Genomic DNA, 7083 nt, shown 5'->3' with positions numbered 1-7083 from the left:
GCTCCCTCTGACTATCACTTGTTTCGATCAATAGCACACGGCCTGGCTGACCAGCACTTCTGGTCTTATGAAGAAGTAAAAAATTGGATCGATTCGTGGATAGCCTCAAAAGATGACCAGTTTTTTCGACGCGGGATTCGTACGCTACCCGAAAGATGGGAGAAAGTAGTGGCCAGCGATGGACAATACTTTGAATCATAAATGTATAACCAGTTCTTTACAATAAAGCCTCGAATTTCGGAAAAAAAACGGCGGAAGTAAAGTTGTACACCTAATAGATGATATAAAAAATCCAAAAAGAATTCCTTTTTCATTCCCGACTTACAAAATGAATTTTTTTTCTATCCCATTTCTGTTCTAAAAGTATTCCTCAGTGTCCCAAAAGAATTCACTTTTATGTCACTAATTGTGAATTCTTTTTCGGATTCAAAAGATATCTTTTTTTTAGTCTAAATGAATTCGTAATGAAATTGAAATAACTTTTAAACAGTTCTAATGGAGTTCTATTCATTTTATACTTTTTCGGAATCGGAAAATTAAATAGATCGGGATTATTGGAATGCTCTGAAATATAAAATAAATATTAATTAAAATATATTTTGCGACAAAAATGTTTTAATAAAAAAAATATTTTAAAGTACAAATCATTTGTTAAAAGCATGTTACGGGGTGTTCGGCAATTTTTTCTTAAACTAGAGCTTTTGTGTAGATAGAACAGACTAAACTAAGTTAAAAAGCCTTCTATCATTTTACAATTTTCACAATAGTTTTCGAGATATTAATTGCCAAAAATTAATCTTCGATAATTTTTTTTATCCAAATATTATCAACCTATAAAAAACAGCAAATAACAAAAATTGTTTATTTTCTTTTCATAGAACTCTAAGAATTTTTACAGAATTTTTTATCACTTTCAATGTTGCATTTTCTTATTTGTACCAACATGAGAAAGTACGATATTAAAAAATTCTAAAAAAATTATTATGATTAAAAAACTTTATGAGAAGAAAATAAACAATTTTTTACTTATTATATTTCATTTTTATTCAAATTAAATTTTATTTTTATTATATATTTAAACACGTATCATTATGTATGCGTATGTATGCGTATACAAAATGTTTGAAATAAAAATGTTAAAACTTTGGGAGCATGTAGAGAATCGATAAATTAAGAAAGAACCCTGTAGAGATATGCTCGTTTTTGCTTCGTTTTGGAGAAAATCACAGAATAGGCAAAATGTGGTTTTCATTTTTGTATCTTCTCATTTCTCATTCAAATAGTATTCACTTGCTTAATTAAATATTGTTTGACCTCTCGTCGCAGAAGCCATACACGAAAACCATATCAGCATATTCAACTTTAGAATATGTACACGGCATATTGTGATAGAAGTAATTCTCAATGACTTCTGATGAGTAACTGACAAATTTATAGAAGAAAGGCAGAAATATAAACAAACAAGAAAATTTTCATTTGAAAACAAAATTATTATATTGTTTTCGTGCACGATTTCAGCGACGATAATATTTCAGAGGCAATATGAGAACAAAGCTATTACATTTTGTTTTTTTTGTAATTTTCTTCAAAACGAAGCAAAAACGAGCATATCCCTGCATGATCTTTTTCTTAGTTTATCAATCCTTTATATATTTCCGAAGATTTGACATTTAAATTCTAAATACCCTGTATATGTAATACATAATATACACATTGTATATACAATGTTTTTTGTATATACAAAACGCTATTGTAAAAATCAATTAATTTCTATTACGCTCGCAGCAATTACTCAAGCATAATTTTAATGGCAGCAGATCATGATTTGTAGTGGGAATAATTTTGTACAAATATATTATTTTTGACTAAGTCAAAAATAAATTTTTTTTGAACTCATTACGAACAGAAAAAGGATTTCTTTAAATTAACTTCAATTTAACTTTGTAAGAAGTCCTTTGCTAATTGTCAGAAAAGAATTCTTATTAATTTCGAATAAATTACATTAATTTAAAAAAGTCAAGAAAATAAATTCTTTTCGAGTTTCAATGGATCAATTGTCCTTTCTGAGTAATTTACAATTTTCTGACTTGAGGCGAAGAAATGAAACTTTTATCGAGCATTTCTTTCAAAGATATTGATATCTGCAATAAAAAATACATGGTCTATTAAAAAAAATCGATTTTCGATCTAAATAGCCGATTTCCGTCTAAAATCTAAAATATCACCATTCAATAATTCAATAATTTTATTGCATTCCTGACTTATTTATCAAAATTTTCATTACTACAAATCACTTCTCATTAATACAAATCACTTCTCTCGTTTTTAAATGAATAATGTCTGGGGTGTGTATATTATGTGTATAAAAATATATATTGTATATAAAAATACATATTGTAAATATATATGTATATTATTAAATGTTTAATTATAAATATGCACTTTAGATTAATATGTATTATATAGGTAATATCTATTAAATAATATCTATTCTAATTAAATATAACTAATTACTATATTTTTCTTGAAGTAGCATAATATATTCTAACATTTGAATTACAAAAATTTCTTGTACGTCATTGAAGAAGACGATTTAATAACGATAATGCTAATGCCGTATAATTATAACAAAAGATTATGGTAAAAGAAACACGTGGTTTATATTTGAAACGTGTATTAAGTCGGAGATGTTTCTGTGTTGCGGATTGATACGCGCATATAAATTAGAAGCGATTAAATACAACTCGATTTTAAGACAATAAGTCTGTACGTAATACAACATGACAGTGTTATTATGGAACTTTCAGTGCTTGCGTAAGAGGATTAAAATTATGATATTGTGTACGCACGTCATCATGTACTGATCTTCGAACTCCGAGACCGATCGGCAGTATCATTCACTCGTGAGACCGATCAGTTTTTGACGAGATGGAGAATTGATACAATATATGCGTTCAAATTTTGCGATCACCAAGCATGAGCTCATAATAAAAGTTGACAGTTGATTAACAGAAAAGATAATAATCACTATTATTATTTATAACACTGCTCAACAAAAATTACTTTTGCTAAACCTCGAAATGAGACTAATAGTCCTTTACAGCCTTCTGCCCATTCAGCACAGAATTTGCAGCTGTAATATTGCTGTAATCGTTGTAATGTTACTGCAACATGCAATATTGCAGCAGTGTTGCCGCAACTTTTTTGTGCAATTTTATGTTGTGGAGTGAATACGAATCCATTTTTTAAATTGCTTTATCACATCATAATTTTGAAAAATTTTCAATTAAAGCAAAAAATATCACTTTTATTATAGTTATTTTGTTATATTGTAACAATATATTTAATATGGAAAAGTATTACTTTAATTAAAATTAATGTTGTTAGGATTCTTTCAAGCCTCAAAGGAATTTTTTTAGTATCGACAACAGTTAACATGTTAATAAGCGATATGTGACTGACAATATATCACTAATGATATATTGACAATATATCTTTTGTTCAGATCGTGTTAGTGACTGATAATAGAAAATTTTTATATAATATATTAAGCGTGATTGAGTATAAATAATTAACGTGAACAAGAAAAGAAAGGAATAGGTTCGCTTATAGATATTCATGTTAATAAAATATTCATGTTAAGTCATGCATGACTTATTAAATGGTTTCCAATTATATTGATTCGTACTTAAAGATTTTTTTAAACTGTTGAATACGAAAATTTAAAATCATCTAAATTTAAGTCTCTAAATTTGAGCGTAATCCGAATTTGTTTTAAATTCTGACATCTGCCATTGAATTCATCATTTTAAATTTGTTTGACATAGGATTTGTATGGACGTCCAAAAAACTACAGGAAATGATTAATCTCGTTTTGGTCTTTTTTTTACATTAAACTTTTTACATACTTGCGTAATACAAGATTATTAAATCTCATCACTTGCAATTGCGAGATTATTAGATTCCATTATCGCGCGCGCTTATAATCGCAAGGTTATCGAGCATTAACTTCATTATCGCGCAATAACTGCAATAAATAGTGCAAAAAAAAGTTGAAGTATGATGTCGATCCTGAGTTTACAGAATTTATTTGATTAATTGGTATCTTTTTAAGCTTTTTATGGACATTCACTTGTGATATTAAAAATTTACTTTAATTTCTGACACAATTCGAGAAGGAAATATATGTTCAAAATACAGGGTGATAAAAAATCCTAGACTAGTAAAATATTCAAAAAATAATATATTAGAGAAATAATACATTAGAGAAAAAAATTTAGTACAAAAAGTTGTATGGTTTCAATATTGCGTCAAACAATGATATCATTTGACTTTGAATGTAAATAAAGAAGCTTTCAGTCATATTTAAAATTTCAAATAGAAACTTTTTATTTAATATGCTTATAATTGACAAGAAGATCTTTTTAAGGATGTTTTGACTATACATGTAATATTAACTAAAAGTATCAGTCAAATAATCGATCAAAATAGATCTACAAATATTATTTAATATCTACAAATATTATTTAATATCTACAAATATTATTTAAAAAATTTTTGTGATATACTATATTAGCACGTGAATTTGAAACAAAACAGAAAACAATTTAGAAGACAAATAATTTGGTTTATAATGGTTTTATGCAAAATCATCATGTTTTTTGTAGTTTTAAATTAATAACTTTTAAATGAATAGTATTAAAATAGTATTAGATAATAGTATTAAATTAATAACTTTTATGAATAATATATTTTTGAATGCATATTTATTATTTAATTAATATATATTAAAAATTTGATTTAATTCTTATTTTAATGTTATTTTCTCATCAGATTTACAAAACATAATTTTACATAAGAATCAAGATTTAAAAAAATTTAATAATTTTCAAACCAATAAGAAAATTATACTCAAATTTTTTACATAGATATTTAAACGTATCAATAGAATGTATGAAATTTTTATATTTTTGGTAACGTTTTGGAAAATATACATTTTTACAACACTATAGAATGAGAAAGTTTTTCCGATTAAATATTTTTTGAGATATGAGGCTTAGATGATATATGTAAGTATGTGTAAGTCAATTCTTTGACCAGTAATACAACGATTCATTGAAATATTCTTGATCGTATTATAAAATAAGAAAGCGTGTTTCGAAAGGTCTACTGACTTACCTGAATGAAATGGCTGCATTCCTCTTTGAGAGAAGTCATATTTCCGGATGTTAATACGCATGTACAGCGAAAATAAAACTATTTTAATGGATTAGAAATTTCCACTTTAACAAAATCCGTGTATATATTCTTTAACAGTTCATTATTGATTTTATACGCTTTATATAAAATTTATTTTAAACAAGAATACGCTCTATTTAGCTATAAAGCATACGTAGTGACGTATACGTTTTGTCGATAACAGACTATCCTCAGGAATAAAAATCACGTTCACGTTATAGTAGCATGTAAAAACTGAATATACTTCAAGATCAACCGTTATCGCTATCTATCAATGTTATCAAGATAGATGACAATATGTATTGGCTGCAAAGTTATTTGTCTTATGATTTCTCTAATGAAAGCACATATCAAAACTGACTTGTTTAATCACTTGACGTTGTTATATGAGCGCCGCAAGTGAGACTCGCGTTTATTAGATTTGAATAGTAACTTACCCGTTATACGTTACCCAGTGAGAAATGACAATGGAATCAATGTTGAATCAATGTTGAATCGACGTCGAATTTGATGATTTCGACATCGAATCTACATCGATTTGATGTTGATTCCATTGTCATTTTTGACTGACAATGAGTATTGTTGTATGTGATTGTAAGATTTTAGCTTGAGATTTTAGCTCAAATTCATAATTTTTCTTTCTTAAATTCAAATGTTTACCTCTTATTTCATTATTAATAAATTGACTTATTTTAGATCTTAAAAAAACCTTTTTTAAAAAAAGAAAAAATTTACACTAAGTGCATAAAAAAAAAGTGTTGAATAAATTCTTTTTAATGGATATAAAATAAATGTAATTAGCCAAGTATTTCACGCAATACAAATAAGATAGACTAAAAATAATTGAAACTGTTAACTGAATTATAATGAAGAAAATACTTGGCACGTTGCCCGGGTAGTATTAATATTCTAGGATCAATATATTTTCACAGTATGGAAATTATTTGCGAATTATTTAAAAGATTATTACTTAATATTTTGCAAATATATATAATATTTTGCAGACATATATAATGCATGAAAACAATAATTCAAAGAAGAGATGTTAATAATTGCTTACTAATCTTGTAAATTTATTTATAATGTTGTTATATTTAAATATTTTCATTATCAATACTATTAAATATTATTTCTCCATAATTTATATCAGATCTATTATTTGTGAATATATTTTCATGTTCCACAAACTATATACATACAATCACTATATATATATACAATATATATTACATTTATGTACATATGTCTATTATTTTTGTACTTTAAGTTATAAAGCAAATAGTATGTTGAGATAATATCTTCACAGAAATGCAATTAATGCAATCCGGGCACGCCAAGTTTTTTCTTCACTATAATCTAGTTGATAATTTCAGTTACTTTTAGTTTATCTTAAAAAAATAACAAAGGAGTCAAGTATATTTTGCAGAAAAAAGATACCAAAGATAATGACATAAAAAAAGAAGTTAAATCAAAATAATAATTCTAATATTTCAATTTACAAAGTCCCATAGAACAGTTCTCCGAGCGGCTTGAGTTCTCTTAAAGATATCCTTATGATATCCTTTGGATATTCTTTAAGATAATATTGTATGATAGTGTGTGGAATAATTTCTCACAATTATAATATACTACACAAAGTATAGATGACATTTGAAGTGTATTAAGTGTATAACAATACATTAAGAAAACGAAATGCAATAGATAGCGTAATGAGAAATGCTGACTGAAAAGAAATTTTTACATCGATAACAAGTAGAAAATTGTAGAAATAAAAAATCGAAATGAGCAAGATCTTCAGCAATAGCATATTTGACGCGCTTGTCTTGTTTATAATCATAATTTAAA

This window comes from Atta colombica, unplaced genomic scaffold, assembly GCF_001594045.1.
Source record: "Atta colombica isolate Treedump-2 unplaced genomic scaffold, Acol1.0 scaffold65, whole genome shotgun sequence".
NCBI classification, from domain to species: Eukaryota; Metazoa; Arthropoda; class Insecta; order Hymenoptera; family Formicidae; genus Atta; species Atta colombica.
The sequence above is the reverse complement of the archived record's forward strand: the minus strand, read 5'-3'. Positions refer to the sequence as shown.